This window comes from Struthio camelus, chromosome 1 (assembly GCF_040807025.1).
Source record: "Struthio camelus isolate bStrCam1 chromosome 1, bStrCam1.hap1, whole genome shotgun sequence".
NCBI classification, from domain to species: domain Eukaryota; kingdom Metazoa; phylum Chordata; class Aves; order Struthioniformes; family Struthionidae; genus Struthio; species Struthio camelus.
The window spans coordinates 117,865,623-117,881,578 of record NC_090942.1 but is presented as its reverse complement, the minus strand read 5'-3'; positions in this window follow the sequence as shown (position 1 = coordinate 117,881,578).

The following is a 15,956-nucleotide window of genomic DNA, read 5'->3' as shown; positions in this document are numbered from 1 at the left end:
CCACTGTTCTCCAAAAATGTTGAGCAGTGACATGGCTTTGCAGGTACCGCTGTTTCAGCAGATGTCAGGAAGCTGTGGGCTTGTCAGGTAGCATATGGAGATTCCCAGAAGAGGCTGAGTGCTCTCTACTTTTATTGCCTTCCCAGCGTTTCAGGTCACTGAGCACCATGTAAAATTGAATCCTTTGGCTGATTTAATAATGACCTTGACCTTTTTTTTTTTTTTTAATTGTAGAGCCAAAAGAAGTAGCAGCATGTGTGCTGGCTCCAATATTTCGATTTCAATCCAACCCAGCTTCTGACGATGTTAAGTACGTGGCCTCTTTTGGACTTCAGAATTAAAAAGAGTATCTGAATAAAGCTTCCTTTTATTTGAGAAGAGAAGCACTCTTTTGAAACTGTCTCAGATAACATACTTGGCTGCCAGCACATTTTGAGAAAGACAGGTGAGAAGTGAAGGACATTCTTTCCATTATGCCTCTTGCCACAGCGTCCAGCTTTATCATCTGGGCAATTACATGTCTTTGGAAAAAAGTTCAAATCCCATTAAAGTTTTGATTTACACCAAGATAGCACAAAAAATTGTATTTTAGGGTTACTAACTCAAAGCTTTATCTCTGCTTCACTTTGGTAGGACTAGAATAGCATTTAAGGAAAGCAGCAGATATTTTATTTACTGCATGGGACCTGATTTTTTTTTAGACCACTAGATAGCTCTTACCACAACACAATTTAGAACAACGAGGTGAGGAATGGAGGCAACTTGTGAGAAGGGAAAAAAGATTGTTTCAAGTGCAAAAAAATCTTTTAGGTCTGTGAGCTACTTTCAGCTGGGTTTTGTACTTTAAAGAACCCATTTCCTCTTATTATTAAAAGTATAAGGCAGATATTGGCAAAAAGCCTCTGCACTGGAACATGCTTTGGAGCAATCCAGGAGTATAGGACTTAAAATAAACTGTTTATACCAGTATCCTATATTAAGTACTCAGGTACTGTAGTGGTAGATGGCTTCTGAAATGGTGGTAAACAAACATATTTCTTAAATATTGGCTGCTATTTTAACTGATGCGTACATCTGGTTTGATTTTTTTCATACACTTGATATTTTTATTCAAGTTATATACAATTTTTAATAACCACCTAAATGAATACAATCTCTACATTAAGTCTTGTGTACAAAATGGATGCAAGAGAGCCAAGGTGATGTACTGCCATCTGAGAGTCTCACTGTCATATATTTTGTCACCAGGCTGCAGGTAGAGAAGACTTTTAATAGCAGACTCCTACTGTTCTACTCTACATGTGATGCAGTTTGGGCGCAAGTGGGGTTTTGAGAGGTTTTTTTGGTTAGGTTCGCTAGATTTCACTACCACATGTAAATATTTGTATAGTTCTGTGCATGCTTCAGTTAGCCTGGATCTCATAGTGCTTACGGTGTTTGGTGTCAAAGAGGGGATTAAGGGGCTATTCAGGAAGATGTATGTGTAAGGAGAGCAGACATAGGACTGTTATATGCTGGTTGAACAACACTTATATTGCATGCCAGCTGTTCAGACAGGCATTGCAAGGAGCTTATACCCATCTTAAACCTCACTTAAGCCCTACTTTGAATTTTTTGGCTCCAACTAGTGAAAATTTACAGTGACATCTCTTTATGATAGCTAGGGAGATGGTCACTTGATCTGAGAAATGGCATTAGCTCTATGTGAAATTGGCTTTTTAGAGTTGTGCACAAAATTTAACAACCTCTGGGACACTGAAGTTAAGACCTGTTGTTACTGCAGTTTCTTTAAGCGGTCCTAGTGAGCAAAATGCAGATGGTACCCTTTCATTACAGATCCTCCCCTTTGTTCTAGCATTTGCTGTTCATCAGTTCATATTAGAGAGTCCTCGCAGCGATAATAAGTTCCCGGCCAGATTCTTCTTAATTCCCACCTCATTTTTTCTAGGAAAGCTTCTTGTCGAACATAAATGAACCCATGGTGTGCAGTGTCTGCTGCTTTTATTCTTTTGAGAACTGTTCCTGCTTTGCTAGTGGAACCAAGGCCTTGAGCTGGAAAAACTCCTGTGCTGTACTCAGTGCTTTGAGGTCTACGTTACGCAGGTAGCATGGGTGGTTATACTTTTCATACTGAAACCCAGTTATCCAGTGACACTATTCTATATATTTCCTTTGGTTATCCAGAGAAACATCAACACTTTTAAAAATTGTAGCTATGTTCAGCACACACTGTCCTCTCCCCAGCTGTCTTCTCTCATCCAGACCACCGAAACCAATAGCACAGGGAACCAAAGAGATGACAGGCTCACAGGAGATTTGGGCTGTTTGGCTGGTTTTGTTTAGCTGGTCTTTTAATTAAACAGACACTTGTTCAACAAAATAATTAGATACGTACTTAGGGTCTGCCTTTTCTTGAATCAGGGCTTTAAACACTTGATGTTCTTTTAGTCTATATCAGCTACGTCTTTTTGAACAGAACTTTACCAACGTGCCCTGAGTCATTCCAAAGGATCAAACTCCACGTCTGTAGGATTTCTCCAGATTCTTGACAGATATTCTTGGTATAGTGTAATAATATCTCCAGGAATTTTCAAACCTCTACCTCCTTATGTCTGTCAGCAAGCAGCCTGTGCATCAAAGCCCTTTGGCACATGGAAACTTGTAATGAAATAGGGAGTTTGAATGCCTGACTTTCAGTCACGCCTGCGTATGCAGCTGTGTGCGTTCTGTCCACAGACAATGCAAGAAAAACCTGAAAAAAAATACTTTAAAAGCAAAAAAGTTTCCAGGACAGATTCATTTGAGGGTGAGAATGAATGAGAACTAAGGGCAGGTCTACATTGGTTACGATAACCTGAATACAAAGAGAGAGTGTTGTTTCACCAAAACACACTGCAGCCATGTGGCTGGTTAGTAGACAGATAACAGGGAAACGGACAGCACAGAGAACAGAGAGGTTCAAGTTTTACTGATTGTTATCAGTATACAGAAGAACACCTTATTTCTTGTGCAGTTAACTGAAAGAAGAATATTCTCTTGAGCGCCCCTAGACTTGCATTTTGGTACAGGCAGCCTTGAAAGAGAATCCTTTTAGAGAGAATTTGCTGAGAGGAGCTTATATGAGCTCCCACTTGAATTGAAAGCTGTCCCACCTGCTAACTGGTAGAAAGGCTATGTGCATAATTAAAAGCAGACATTTCAAAGACTGTTAGTACTCAGCACGATTTTGAATATTAAGAGTAGTGAAGGGTTCTGCTTCATCTACACAAATGTTTTCACCCTCTGAGGAGTCTGGAGAAAATAACTAGCAATGTTTGGTTATTATTAGTCCTTTTTTACAATGAAAGAGCATCTCAAATATTTTTTGATGCCAAGAGCCTGTTGTTTCAAGCAATTCACTAAGCAGGCTCAAGCACTGTGAACCATCCCTAGTTAAAGCTTCAAGCATTTAATTTATTCCAGAGACTGGATCAGAAATGATGCGAAGGTAACGATTCTGTGTCTTAGTATTAAGTATAGTGGGAGTGAGAAATTGTTTCTCTTTCCAAGCTCAGATGAGAAACTGATTGCCAAAGAATAAGCTCTTCCTAGGGAAAAGGTTTTATTGACATGAAATTTGTATTTACTAATTACAAAATACTTTTTCTTCAACAAAACCATGCTATTAGAAACTACAGATTTACAGTTATTTCATCCCAAGTGTAGTTCACGCTTGCTTGTAAACTGCCCTGAATAACTGATAACATTGCTGGGAGTTTAACATGTTCAGAGAATACCTTTTCGAATAGACTAAGAAGTAGCATTTAAACATAAATGAAAATATAATTATCTGCCCATTATGACTCTTCCATACTGAGACACCTGGTCACCAAAATTGCCTTTAGTTCCAAAATAGGAAATCATTGCATACATTGAATGAAGCCAAACAATTCCAACCCCCCCCCCCCCAAAAAAAAAATCATTTGTTGATGGCATCCCTTACTGGCACTATAGAAATGTATTTCTTTTCTGAGAATGTAAGAACTAATGACCAACTAATACAAGCTTATTTTACGTTAACAAAACTTAATTAGCAACAGACGAAATTGACCTTTCTTTCTTTTCATTTCAGGCCAGTCCTCAGCAAAGAAATGGACTAAATGACCACCTCACACCCCTTCCAGGCTTGTTTTTGTGACTCTGAAGTCAGGTGAACAATTTTTGTTAAGTATTCTTCTTTCATCTTAGCAATATTACATTTGCACTGTTTACCACATATGACAAAAATTCATGCATATTGTCCCATTTGGTCATCTGACCATAAGTAATACTTTGCTGTTTTTAGTATTTCATCAGAAAACAATACCATCTATTTCTTAGAACCTCAGATTCTGAAATGTATGAATCATGTAATAAAATGGCGTTGATTTTAAACAGAGTTATTCAAATGAACATGTGTATTTCCATATGAATAGGGCTGTAAAATCAGGCCAGGGAATAAATTAAGTCACCACATAAGGATGGATCACTGGATTAGAGATAGATAACTGCATGAACCTGTAAACTCTGTTGTATCCTTGATTTTATTTTGAATCTCCTTTTGTATTAAAGGTTTTCAAGTTATAAAGACACCCTATGAGAACTGCCAGATAGCTCTTTAATAAACCTAGATCCTGCCTCAGCAACCTTTTTACACATGCATAAATTCAACTCATTTCCTCTAGTATCTGATTTCACCTGCAGTTAAAACTTCTCAGTACAAGAAACTAGCTAGCCCTCTGTATAACCAGGCTGAGAGCAATGAAACAGATTTGAATTACCCTGTAAATGAATAAAACTAACTATACAGATAATAATAGTGGCTCAAATGAGTGGCATATGGGAATGGGATCTCCCTACGTCATCCTCTTTCCTTCCCTTATCCCAGGCCACTTTGTACTACCACCTTGTTTTTCTTCATACTGCCACCTAAAGAGCTTTTTCTGAACATCTCACATGCCTGAATTCTCTCCATGAAGCAGCAGAACTTTAAAGCCTGCAGTGGTTCATTCCCTGCTCAAATATTAGGGAGCTGCATGAGAGTGGCTGGGGACGATGGAGAGAAGAGAGTTTCTTCTGGCAACTCGTGGTGACAGTGAGCACCATGACCTCTCGCAGAGGTCCCATCTCCAATCCTGCTGCCTCTGCTCCTTGATGCGCCAGTGCCAGGCACTCAGCAGCCAGAGTAACCTTTGGCAGCCCAAACGGCCTTTGACATATCCAAATGAGCAACCAGTTTTGTAGTTGCACAAGTGGGGAAAATGCTGCTCTTTCTTTTATGGTGTTCTTTAAATGCTGCGACTTATTGCGAGAGTCCTCTATGTGGATACATAAATAGTAGATTAGTTGTCTGTGTATGGCAGTCAAAATAGGTGGCTGGCTAACAGAAGAGTTCCTGAGTTTTATGAGATCAGTAAAACTTGTTGTTGTACAGAGCGTTTGGCTTTCGCTAGTAGTCTCTTACATCAGCTTTAATCAGGTTTCTGCCTGTATCATTGCGTGGGAGGCAGCACTATGAGTTTGTTCAGGACAGCTGTTTCAGAAAGCCCAGCTTAAGCCTAGGCTTAATGGCCCACTGGAGTGATCTGGACTTATGGATGTGCTTGAGTGCTTTGCTGAATAGGGGCCAGCATGTGTGACACTACCTCACCAAAGAGCCAGGCACCCGGATCTCACTTGCTTTGGAGACGTTTCTATGTTTTGTTTTGTTTTTTTTTAATCAAGAGTAAGCTATCCAGAATGAAAATGTGTGATATGCTCTTGTATATGGAAAACTTAATAAATAAGAACAGATGCTTCTAATACAAAATCATTAGAAAGACATTTCTTTTCAAAAACAGCAGTTACTGACCCTTCATAATTCTCCTCCTGTCCTTGGACAATGAAATTGTTCGGCACTGAGACCTGAAGGGGAAAGTGTCCCTAACCAGTTCCTTCCTCAGGAAAATAGACACTAAGGGGGATTTTGATCTAGATCCTTGCTCTTCTGCACATTCTACCCTGCAGCCTTGAGTCTCAGCTTAGAAACACTGAACTCAGTTCTATGACTCCTGTGAAGTTCAGGGAGTACTGTATCCAGCGTGGATTCGGACAGTGTCACCGAGGCCTTCCCAGTTTTGCTGAGGATGTGGGCTGCTCTCATTAATCACGGCCTTGCAAACAGACAGTGGACGCCACCTTTAAACTGAAAATTTAGGGAAAAACAGAAATGGAGGAAAAATAGAATAATCAATGGGCCCATTTACATTCAGATTCAGTTTGTCACATCACCAAAATATAAAGCAGGGCCTCTGAGGAAGAAAGATTTAGTGCTTGCTTCCTTCCTTCTAAGTAAAGCTGTAACTAATGGTATTATACCTCTTTTTAAAACTAAAATGAGGGAAGAGGAGAAAAAGATCCTTACAAATAGTGTTTACATTACACATATGGCCTCTCAGCCAGCCTGCACAACGGATGTCCCCCTCACCCTGTCCTCCTGCGGGATAGGTCCCCTCCAGTTTGCCAGGATGCTTGTCATTAAAACAGACTCCTGCATATTGGGTATATTTTCAGTGATGGAACTGGGATTTTTGCATTATTTGAGAGCTGGGATACAACTCCTCACCTCCAGCAAAAAGAGAAACAATGCTGATTCTGCAGTGTCAGCCCAGATAAAATACCCTTTAGAGATCTACCTGAACAAAACCAGCCCAATGAGGTTCTGAATAGGCTGATCACACACCACTACCATTTTAACTGGGTTTGAGTGAAGTGTGTTTATTTACTGCATTAAAAAATAACACATACTTCAGGGTCGAATGTAATAAATTATCCTCCCTTTCACCAAGAATAAAACTTGTTTTGAAGTATGTGAAACTTCTTTTTTAATGGTATATGACCGTTTAAATTGCCTTATTTAGCTGGATAAAAACTGTTTTAGTTGAAATGCTGGCTTAGGTGAGTCAGTAAATATTTGTACGGCTAACATCAGTAAAGGAAAAATTATGCAGGGCAAGTTTGCTTTTGTTTAGGCAAACAGAATGATAAAAATAAAGTTGTGTCATGTAAAATTAATGCTTAGTGAAATCTTACTTTCTCAATGACTGTTATTAGGCAGATCTGTGTATCTGTCTGCATAATTCTAGTATCAAATGCACAAAATGGAACCTTGTTTTAATGTCATAGCAACAATATTAATAGATTCAAGAAGCACATGCTTTTAGACATTTAATTTCGTATGTAGGAAAGCAGTGCTTTAAATGGATTGTGTACCAGAGAGTTCCATTATTCCAAGATTTGAGAGCAGAGCGAGAGAGAGATGCAGCAGAAGAAAAAATATGTTACCTGAGGTCTTCCAAGAGAACTAAAAGGACTAGCTTTTCGATAGATTTTCCAAAATCATCTCTGATTTGGAACAACAAATCCACACTGCATGAAATGTTGCATTTTCAGTGATCACTAAATGCGTTCCTAAATTATCTGGATATTTTAGAAAACTCCATAGCTATTTCTCAGTGACTTCCAATGACAGTTAGGCTTTTCAGAAAGCTTACCTGGAATGTGAGGACCTGCGGAAAAGTTTCTGTTGTCATTTCCCAAAAGCTTTCATATACATAACTTGTGGCACTCCAGCTCCAGCTCACTGTAAGCTTGGACGCCCTGTGGAGTTTGGAGAGGGTTCTGTCATGTCTGAGACATCTTGAATAGGTCCTGGAGCAGTTCTGGCCACAGGTGAGCTAGAACAAAAGAAAATAAAAATTGAGTTGTAAAAGATTCCTCCCAAAGTTTCCTCATTTCTCCTGGTTTAGAGGCCCCTCAGAGTATTGTGATTCAACCAGAAGTCCAGCTGAAGCCACACCGCTCTGCTTTGTCCACCCTCTGACCACCCATGAATCAGCAAGCCAAAAGGCTGAAGATCTAACCCCAAACACCTTGAAAAAAGAGAAAGACAAGGTCAGAGGGAAGGAAGCAAGAATTTTTTTTTTTAACTCTACCCCAGAATTTCAGTGTTACTCGAGCCACATCGCTTGATTTTAGAATTTCAGCTTTCCTTAGTTGCCCCTCTTTGAAAGAAGAATAATATCAATTTCCACATGTTGCAGTGCTGCTGTGAAAACACAACAAATGACTGAGAGCACCTCAGATTCTGTGGTATCAGGGACTTAGATGAATAGATGCTGTTCATGCTCCTTAGTCTAACTCTCTTTATGAAGAATTTCACGTGTTATTAGCCTGAATCTGTGTAGCATCCTGCTGTGACTATTTGGTGGCTGAAAGAGCGGAGAAATTGTCAGTAAAAAAGCATAGCAGTAGCTGCTTTTGAAAATGCTTATTTGCCAAGCACAGGGCTAAAGGCCTAAGGATCTTTATGTACATACAGGAGGCACTGAATACTTCAAGACCATTGTACAGTGGGCCTTCAGCTTGGAGAATTTTCCAGTTTTCCAGAACACTGGAGCAAATCAAGAGCCACAATCACTCATACCTTATTTTATTTTAAAAATCCAGAAGTAGAAATTAGCCTTTACAAGTTTCAAATCTAGATTTATTTTTAATCAAGGAACTTTCATTATTGTCATGCTAAACAGCCAGAAAAGGTCCCAGCTCTCAAAAAAAAGCCTGTGACCAATGAGCTGAAGATACCTTCTTTATTCTGCAAAGCTATTTCTTTCATTGCATTCAGTGATGGGCTTCTCTGGTTACTCACTCAATTTCAGCTCTTGCTTTCTAACGAAGAGTACGTCCTATCTCATCTCTGCTCCCTCTGCAGCTCTGGGGCCAGGCAGGGCTTCAAGGCAGAGTGCCTACCTGGACCAGTGCTCATGGTTGTGGCAGTCAGCCCCAGCAGCCAGGACCATGATCGGCCACACAGCCTGAGTGCAGGACACTGCATGCCTGAGATGGAGCGAGGGAAATGCCAGTCCAGAGGCAGCACTTGTTTCTGACATTTTAATAAAACAGCTGCCAGCTAAATGTAAGGTATTGGCAAAGGGCAGAGTATAACAAATACACCGAGAGGTCACCAAGCTCTCTCAGCCTTTCATTGGGTTTCCTCTTCTTGAGCAGAAACAATTAGAGGCAAAAGAGAAGGGAAAGCAAATACAGGTTGAACATTTACAGTTACTAGATACTGTCAATAGTCATTAATCATTAGATGCTATCACCTGAGTTAGTAAAATACCAGTTGTCTCAGACTCAGATTAGAATACCAAACATCCTTTAGGAGTAAACCCTTCTTCAGAGAAGAAGACAGGTTTCCTTATTTTTATATTCATCTTTGGGTGAGTTTTGCAAAGGCATAGACAGTATCAACACAATGCGAAAGGCATAGCCGTCCATGGGTCTGACCTTTCAGAAAAAAAGCAGCAGAGTTATTTTCTTCTATTCTTCAGGTGAAACAAAATTTTTCATAATCATTCACCAAGCTTTGCATAGAAAAACTTCCCATTACCACTTTCCTCTTACTTACGTAAGAATGTTCTGAAATAAGCTGGGAAATGATAAGCTTAAATTCCATTTCAGTAAGGTAAGTAGACTGCCAACAAGGAACTTTAAAATACCTACAGTGTCTTTTGAGTCTCAAACAAAGCAAAGGCTATCTTATCTCCACATCAGTTTACATGCTGTAATCCAGAATGCTTCCATGTTTGATTTTGTTTAAAGAAGTAAAAAAGGTTTTACAGGAGTTTCCCTTATTTTAAAATGACCTAATTAGTCCCAAAGTTTTTGTAGCTTTCAAACAAAAAAAATCGAGCGCAGTGAAAAATAGCCATTCTGTGCTTTGTTTACTCATCTGTTTCTAGGCATTGGGAATGAGGAGGGAATGTGGCAGAACTATTTAATGCAAATGGTACTGAGAATATGGAACAAGTTACTAGTGTTGGGAGCTAGTGAAGAGCATACATGTGTTCAAATTACCAGAGATTTGTTTCTCTGGTAAGGAGGATTGAGGGATGAAGATGCAAAACCATGGGATTCAGCTAAACTAAACAAAGGAATTGATACTATGTTTTAGACTGAATGCCTTTTTCCTGAAAAGATTTTACTTCCAAATGATTCAGGTGCAAACTTGTTCTCTGTGGAAACAGAGCCAAGAGTCCTTGACACGTGACATCAGGCATGTTTGTTTTGTTTTGTTTTGTTTTGTTTTGCTTTGTTTTGTTTTTTCTCATGCAAGTCTTACTTTTCTTATCTGTAAAATATTTATACTAGGAAAGGAATCCTGCAAGCTTCAGTTAAGGATTGGATTTTGGAAAGAGAGAGAAAGACCTGGGGCAGGGGGCTTTAGTGAGCTGCTTTGTGTCCATAGGGGAGGCTGCTCTATGCAAAGAGGCTCTCTGAAGCTGGCTGCAGACTGGACATCAGTTCTGGAGAAAAATCTGCTGAGCCGGAGGAAGGGTTATGCCATATGCATAACAGAAAGAAGAAAAACATGTCCTCCCCTACATGTTTTTCTTCTGAGGCAAAATTCCTCTGACATCCATGGAGGCAACATAACTCTGTTTCACCTGAGGACTGAGGTTTACCTACAGGGCATCCTCTCAACCCAGATGATTGCAAGCGCTTTGATATTAGCTCAAACACAGAACTGAGCTAACATGTCTGCAGGACTTCTAAATTAGAGCTGGCTTATGTCCAGGCAGTTGGAAGCATAAGCAAAGGAGCCTCAGGTCTGTCTGCAATGTCCATATAGATGGATTCTCAGATAGGATGCTCTGAAGTGTTGCCTCTTGTGGTTACAGTTAGCGTGTGGGTGGCTGAGTTTTCTGAATCACACATTGTAAAAACAGTAGTTTGACAGTTCCATTAACAATATAGATGGCTTTGGTTTTAGTATGAAAACTCCTTTTTTTGGAATTCCCCAGATCTGAGGAATGGGTTGAAGGAGAAAAGGATTCTGATTCAGAACTTGAAAGGAATTCATGTCTTTCCCACAAAATTTACTACTGGGGAACATTGCTAACTTTTACGATAAGAGCTATTGGCGAATAGCTCTTATAGTGTTTCCCTAGTAGCCCAGGGAAGTACAAGCACAGAGGCTGGAGAATGAAAAGATTTGCTTTCAGACGTTAAAACATCAAATAAAACAGAATCTCCACCATATGCAACCAAACATACATGCACACATAGTGCCTTTATACCCAGAAAGAGCCTGAAATTCAAAATAGTGGTAGAGCTTACAAGAATTCATCAGGCCGTGTGACTGGAGGGTGCTCATGCCACAACCTAATGAAAGACATTAAAGCTCTAACTTCATGTGGCTTTTACAGACCTGCAGTGCCTGCTTACTTTGTTTGGAAATTTTGTCTCTGCCCCATGCAGGTCACTGCTTCAAGAGAAATATGTAAAGGAGTCACTCTGGGTTTACAGAGCAGGAACAACAGGAACATCTGAGCTGAGTTGTTCTAGACTGTTGTTTTAACAGGCTTCGCCAGACGAGAGAGGAGAAAGCTCCACAAGGGCTGTACTGCAGAGAACAAGCAGCTTGATATGACACCACCTTGCATTTTATGTGTCACTTACTTCCTCATGTGCAAACTAGGAAGAAAACTCTGTTGCATCGTAATTCCCTGACTACTCCATATCAGCGTAAAGACTGTAGGACAAGAAAGATGCAGTATAGGCCCTTACCCTTGGCATCCTAAATGAAAAATAGAAACGCAGATTGCAGTTCATGCATAATGATATCCACTAAGGCTTTTTCTCAAGGATATGGAGATTTTCCTTCCCCCACCAAATGCTTTTTCCTCTGAATTCTTCAAATGTAATGATGAATAAGACTGCTGCCTTGCTCTTCAATAAAAAAATGGTCTGAAGGAAAGACTGGGGTGATGAGATCAAGATCACACTGAAGCGTAGATTCTGAAGTAGAAGGTAGTTCTAAGTAGAAGAAAAAAATACAACAGGAATGAGGGGTTCTTCAGAGGAAGTAAACAGGAAAAAATATATATTTTTTGTACCTCTGAGAGGTACAGGAGGGAGGTTCTATTTGAGCCTTGTAAGTAGAAATGTATATGAGTAAACAAAAAAGTGTTGGATTAAGGTCACATCTTTGTCAGGGTCACTCAGGAAGCCTGTCTTCGTTCTGTGCGACCCCAGCAGCGATGTTCTAGGTGGCAGCCCTGTGCTTGGAACACAAACGCTCTAGCAGATAGAGGATAAGAAGAAGGAAGTGACTATAAGACAGGTAACTATTACTCAGTCTTATAACAGTATAGTTGCTCAGTACAGTCTAGGTGGATTTGCCTAAGCATAAAAAATATGAAGTAAATGCTGACTGTGCTGAAAACTGATAGGCTTCAACATCTGATTGTGCATGTGATTGTAAAGAAGAGCTCATTCTCAAGCATGACTTTTTGGCTGCATACCAAAGAAAATTCTTCTTGACACAATGCAATTCAATATTTGTATCAGTAACCTAGAATTAGAAATAAAATCATAGAATAATTTTGGGAGGTAGCCTAACTTTTAAAATGAACAGGTCACTGGCATGAAGAATTTAGGATCCTGAAGAATAAGTACTGAGCATAGCAATATATCCGGAAACAAAATGTAAGTCATGACCTTAAAATAGGAATATTCTCTCCAGAGAAGCAGTGACTCTGAAAAATACCGTAAGGAGAGGGAGAGGTTGTGGTGGGTAATCAGCTCGTGTGAGTTCCCAGTGCGATACTCTGCCCAACAGAGTCAAGACAAATTAAATGTGTATTTTATGCTGGCATGAGCAGCATTGGAATGCTGTGTCCAGCTGCAATATCCACAGCCTAGAAAGGATTTTGATGAACTGGAAAAGACTAAGAGAAGGACTATGAGAATAAGTATTGAAAACACATCTTTGCATATGTTCAATGTCCCTACTGTGTTTTAGCCTCCCAAAGAAAAGGTTAAAGTGACATGACTGCTAGCTATACTTTTACTAGCTAGGAAACAGAAAAGATTCTTCAGATTAGCAAACAAAAAATTAACAAAGTATGATGGCTGAATGTTGAGGCTAAACGAATTCAGACTAGAAGTTGGATGCAACTTTTTAACAGCTAAAATTTATAAGGATTGAAACACTTTAACAAAGGCTTACCATGTCTTCCTTGGAAATATTAAAATCAGGACTGGAAATTTTCTTTAAAATGACCTGCTTCAGCTAGGAACAAAACCAGAGAAGTGCAGCGGCAGTGGGTCAAGCTGAGTAATCACAAGTGCTGCATAACTGCATTTTGGATGTGAATACACAACCCGTCTCAAGCCCAATATACATACATTTACTCCAAACCATCCATGCACACACTGCCATGTACACCTGGCAGCTCAGCTCGGAGACCCTCCGAAGCACAGCAGGTCAAGAGGCTCAAGCACGAACTGCCCCTTAATGCTCTGTGCTACTTTTACCCTCTCTCTTTGCACGGGGCATAAGTCCATGAGCAAAGAAGGCGGCGACGAAGCTGACAATACGCTGACTTACAGCTGTCAAACACAAACACAGTGCTAACACTTAGCCTTCATTAATGTAACTGCAGCTGGGTCCTTGCGGTAAACCAAGTGACTGCAATGGCTGGTTTTCCAGGATTAGAAGGGTGGGTTTCTGTTGGGAAGGGTCATGGGTGGGAGAAAAAAGTTTGGTTTGTTTTTTATTTTGTGCTGTTATGTTTTCTTTTAAAACATGTCACCACACGGTTTCTATGTTTTGAAGTAGTGAACTGCTCTGTGTAAAGGAGAATGGTTTTCCTACACAGGGGATGGGTGAGTTTTTATGAACCATGGAGAGTCATGCTGTTTGTTGGCGGGGCTCAAGTACACACATTTTTCAGTTCATATTGGAGAATACAAAACCCATTAAATGTCAGGGAGGGAAGGAGGTTGCCTGTTGTGGTTGTGATCTGGACCATGACAAACATATTTCAAAATATCCTCTTAGGGGGAAAAAAAATCTGAAAATATTGCAGACAAAGGAGCAGAGAAATGGAAGGGATCTAAGAGAGGGAAGGTAATTTAGGAAACAGCTTTGAAATTAAGATGAAATTTTTGTGACTCAGAATAAACAGGAGAGCAAAGTTTTGGGTTGATTTAGACACCTAACACGTTGATTTTTACGCTGAATTGGAAGACAGGCTGCCTCCATAGGTGTGTGCGTTTTATATAACCCTTTGCAAATGTATCTCAGGTCAGAAGAGGTAGGAGTGACATTTTTTGGCATAATGTGTAGTAGTGGAGACAGTGTGGTTGTCCAGTGGCCCTGCTCTGATTTTTCCCTCATTGAACTTCATGCGACTTGGGGGTTTTGATAGGACCTGTGGTTGCTCAGGCCAACTCAAGATGAAGCTACTCTGCTCTGCCAGATGCTATTACCTGCTGGGCACTCTATTTGTTCATTCCTCTGCAAATTTCTTTGCACCATGGCTGCTGAAGTTTGCCAAGCCTCATATTTGACCATATTCTGGGCGTCTAGCAAGGTGGGAAATAATTTCCTACGGTACAATATAGTATCACGTAATACAGCTCCAGGGATATTTATCCACTCCCTTTAACTCCCCAGTAACAACAGTGAAAAGAGACCTGTGATTACTTAAGGATTTCCACCATTTAACTTCCTGAAAGGGAAACCATAATGAAATATCATGCACACTGTAGTACCCTATGGGCAGGAAAACTAGATACAGTCTTCCATTGTACCAATCTGGTTGTTACTGGAGAGGATCTGCCCACTTTGGTGTAACAGGATGTACTGCATATTTTGTAGTTTTGCCCAGAGCTCCAACCTCTGTGGGCTAAACCTTTTCAACATAGAAGCAATAAAAGAAGAAAAAGACTGAGGCCCTTCTCTTATACCACTTTTATTTTAGGGGGATATTAAATACAAAGGGTTTCACTCTCAGTGGAAATTGGCCAACTGACTTCAGGATACTGTGTAATCATTAGGAACTGGAAAAACTCAAACTGCCTGTCTGTAGCGGCTTGGATAAGACCTGCTGGGTGCGTTCCAGAAATGAATATTGCAGCTGGGATGAGACTTATGTTTGGTCTCTTCTTTCAGGGTGAACTGTGCCCTTATGCACAAGGCCAGCATAAGTCCTATGCACTATTTGAGACTCATTTTAGCCCTCATAATAAGGCTAACATGGCATTTAAATGTTATGTGGACCTTCTGATCCTTTTGAGAGGAAAGCATGCATTAAAGGGTATGTGTTAATCACTAAATGCTTCTCACCATTAAAGACAGTAGAACACATTCAGAAAATGACCTCTCTGTCTTACACATTTTTTTATCATTTATTTGTACAGTACGCCACTCAGCAGAAGTGTCTAAAACATTTGCATGTGAAAAGGCATACTATGCTGTGTTCGACAGCACTGCAGCCTGTTTGTGCCCTTCTGACACTCCTCGACAGCCATATGACTGTCAGCATTAGCAAGTAGCGCACTTTAGTAGGTGGATATCTGAACAGCAGAGCAGCTGCAGATAAGGACGTGCTATCTATCTGCTCTGTACGGCTTTTGGTGGACCTATAGCTCTAGTCCATTCCCGTGGCTTGTGTGCTCAAAGATCTCTATGTGGTGTGAACCAAAGCACAGTAAGTGGATATGACTGGGAGAGCCACTTCAAAAGCGACTGGTGATAGATACACCCTGTGTCCATCTACGGACCATCTTTGACAAGAAGACAGAGAAATGCTCACAAAATACTCCTACATGTAGATTACCGTTACAGAAGTGTCGGCGGGGAGAGCAAGGAGCAGGCTCTCCACCTTTCCCTTTCGCAGCAGAGATTTCTGTTGAGAGTGGGAATAAGCACCATGAAGGTTTGTGCCAGGCAGCGGTGCCACCTGCGACCTCTCCTCCTGCCTCCTGTCTCAGAGGACCCACAAATTCCTCTCTCCCTGAGTTTTCAGGGCAACTAGGATGCAGACGGAAAAATCTGTGCACATGGCAACCAGAACTTGATATCTTAAGTGGTGCAGCGTGTGTAT